Below are 3,723 nucleotides of genomic sequence, written 5' to 3' on the forward strand. Positions count from 1 at the left end.
TAACGGAGAGATAAAATATAAAAGTAGGTGCTGTTATAATAAAGTTAGAATATATTACTAAATATTATAAATAGCGAGTGTGGAATAATGATGGGTCGGTGTGCGGGATTGTCCTAGGCAATTGTTAACAAGACCGATAGTCGTCATTGCAATTTCATATGAGGGAGATGCATAAGCTAACATACTTTCTCTTCTTGGATCATATGCACTTATGATTGGAACTCTAGCAAGCATCCGCAACTACTAAAGATCATTAAGGTAAAACCCAACCATAGCATTAAAGCATCAAGTCCCCTTGTAAGTGCATCTAGTGCCCCTTAGTGATTTTGGTGTATTGAAGACTTATAGGTTAAGGGCTAATGCGTTTGTGAGTGTACACAGGTCTATAAGTCAATGAGGAGTTTGATCTTTACAGAGAAAGTCGACCCCTAAAAATGAAGTTCTTCGACTGAAGACTTTGAATCTTTGAAGACTTTCTGAAGACTTTGAAAGTGAAGAAATTGGTGTGACCTTGAAGACTTGGTATTCATTCGAGGAACATGAAGCATGAAGACTTTTGTTTTCACAGTTTCATTTTCTCTTTCTTGAATCATAGGAAACACCGTACTGTTAAAGGGGGTCGAGGAAATACTAAGTAAAAATTTCCATGTGATGCTCAACTCAAAATCTTACACCTACCAATCCCTTCGAGTGAAGCCATTTGAAATCTCATACAGTCCAGTCATATTCTTCAGCGACACAGACGAAGTTCTTATGGTCTCTGAGGAATTTGTTCTGACTGAGGAGTTAGGAATTCGCCAGTGCGGATTTCCTACACAGTGAGGAACATGATAGCCCTGAGGATTTTGCTACTCAAAATTCCGACCGTTGCTGTGCTATGCGCCAGCTGTCCCAAAATATCTATCCATCTAACGGTCATATCATTGAAGGGCATTTATGTCTTATCATGTCGGGCTGCTCCCTAGGCTATAAATAGCCGCCCCCTACAACCACTAGCTGGTTGGCTGCTCCGAGAGAAACTGACACTTGTCATTTGAGAGAAACCCATCCTCCGAGGACTTTGAGCAAAAATCATCAAGTGAGGAAAAACCCAAACCCAAACTCCTACAAACCCCAAGTGATTGAGCATCACTGAAGAGATTGATCCTGCATGGATCCGACGCTTGTTACCTTTGAAGACTGTGCTTCTTCCAGATGGTTAGGCGTCATGGTCTAGAGCATCCAAGAGGAATTGTGGATCGCCGAGTGACCAAGTTTGTGAAGGTTCGGAAGTCACCTGAAGACTTACCATGAGTGATTGGACGAGGTCTGTGTGACCTTAGTTCAAGGAGAATACAGTGAGGACTGGGTGTCCTGAGCCACGTGTTTAGGACTGGGTGTCCGGGACTGTGTGTCCTCGAGTTTAAATACTCAGCCGCTCCAACCAGACATACAACTGAGACAGCAGTTGGAACTGGTCTACCAAATCATTGTCTTCACCAAGCTTACTGGTTCTATTCCCTCAACTCGTTCATTTCCTCATAACTATGTTGTGTGTTTGTTCATATCTGTGTTTGAAGACTTTGACTGAAGACTTTCTCAATTTCCTCAGTTCAATTTCTTCAGTCTATTTGTCTTCATCTTGTGTTATCCTATCTTCATTTCATCATGATGACTATGCTTGTATTCTTTTATGTTTACTTTTGAGTACTTATTCCGCTGCTAGTAGTTCTTCGCTAAGGAATTTCCTCACCAGCAAATTCCTCAGTGAAGAATTTCATAAAAATCGCCTATTCACCCCCCTCTAGTCGATATAATGCACTTTCACCCCTTTATCCCATACGCAACAACCCCCTTACTCGGGTTTATGCTTCTGTCACTCAAGCAACCCACTATAAGCGAATCATGAACGTATTGCAACACCCTACAGCGGGAATCCCTCACGCTTGTGCGACACGGAGGGCACAATAGGACAGCACCAAAATAAAACATACTTTTTTGGTCCATAAAAAAATCGTAAAAAAATGGCGCGTCAGTTGGACTCCGTTTGGTAATCCTTTTTTGTAAAACTCAAAAACAAGGAAAAAACAGAAACTGGCACTGGGCTCTAGGTTAATAGGTTAGTCCCAAAAATCATATAAAATAGCATATAAATGCATATAAAACATCTAAGATGGATAATATAATAGCATGAATACTTCATAAATATAGATACGTTGGAGACGTATCAATATCCAACTGGATATATGTGCCTAGATCTTTCCTCATCATATGGTGCTTGCCAAAAGATAAAATAAAAAGGAATAGGGAGATACTTTGACTCTTGCATAAAAGTAAATACATAAAAGTAAAAGATAGGCCCTTCACAGAAGGAAGCAGAGGTTCCCATTTGGTTTTTGGTTGTATGCTCAATCTCTTAGTGCAAAAGAACGTCACGTTATATTGCCCCTTATGATAGCAACCTTTATTATGCAGTCTATCGCCTTTATTATTTTGCCATCACAAGTTCGTACAACGCTCAATTTTCTCTTACACTAAATGATCTAACACATTTAGAAGCAATTTTTATTGCCTTATTGCACCAATGACAACTTACTTGAAGGATCTTAATCAATCCATAGGTAGGTATAGTGAACTCTCAAAACAAGATTTGGTTTAAGGATTTTGGATGCACAAGTAGTATCTCTACTTAGTGCGGAATTTTTGGCTAGCAAAGATGGGGGCAAGCACCACATGTTAAAGGATCTATGATAATATAACTTGTATGTGAATATGAACAAACATAAATCATTACGTTGTCTTCCTTGTCCAACGTCAACAATTTTAGCATATAATATTTCGATGGGGGCTCACAATCATAAAAGATGTCCAAGATAGTGTATTTGCATGTGAATCTTCTCATAAAAGATGTCCGAGATATTTGTTTTGAACATTAACAGTTTCAATGATCCTAAAGGCTTCAATCTCAGTGGGAGTGAGGTATTCATAGTATGGTTGAAGGATATCTGAAAGTGTGTTATATCGACTAGAGGGGGGTGAATAGGCAATTTTTATGAAAGTCTTCAAAACATGGAAGTTTCGAAGACAAATGATAGAAATGAACCTATTTCCATGTAGCGGAAGATAGACTACACTAGACAGACAATAGTCAAGCATTCAATGAAGTAAAACCACACTGACTAATAGTAGCTAGGCAGTAAGGATCAGGTACACAATGAAGACAAATAGATACAGCAAATAGGCACTGACTTTACAAGAGCCAACTGTAAATAAAGAGATGAGAAGGATAGAACCAGTGCGCGTGACGAAGACAAAGGTTTGGTAGACCAGTTCCAACTGCTGTGACAGTTGTATGTCTGGTTAGGGCGGATAGGTATTTAAACCTGAGGACACCCAGTCCCGGACACTTAGTCCTGAGCACACAACTCAGAACACTTAGTCCTCTCCGTATTCCCCTTGAGCTAAGGTCACATAGACCTTGCCCAATCACTCTGGTAACTCTTCGAGGTAAACTTTCAAACCTTCACAGACTTCGTTCACTAGCGATCCACAATGACTCTTGGATGCTCAGAACGCGACGCCTAACCGGCTGGAGGATTCACAGTCCTCAAGTGTAATAAGTCTTCAGATCACATAGACAAGAAGACTTTAGTGATGCCTAACACTCTTTGGCTCTGGGTGGTTAGGGCTTTATCCTCTCAAGGAATTCTCTCTCAAAGGCTTCGAGGTGGGTTGCTCTCAAAT

This window comes from Triticum urartu, chromosome 6, assembly GCF_003073215.2.
Source record: "Triticum urartu cultivar G1812 chromosome 6, Tu2.1, whole genome shotgun sequence".
NCBI lineage: Eukaryota > Viridiplantae > Streptophyta > Magnoliopsida > Poales > Poaceae > Triticum > Triticum urartu.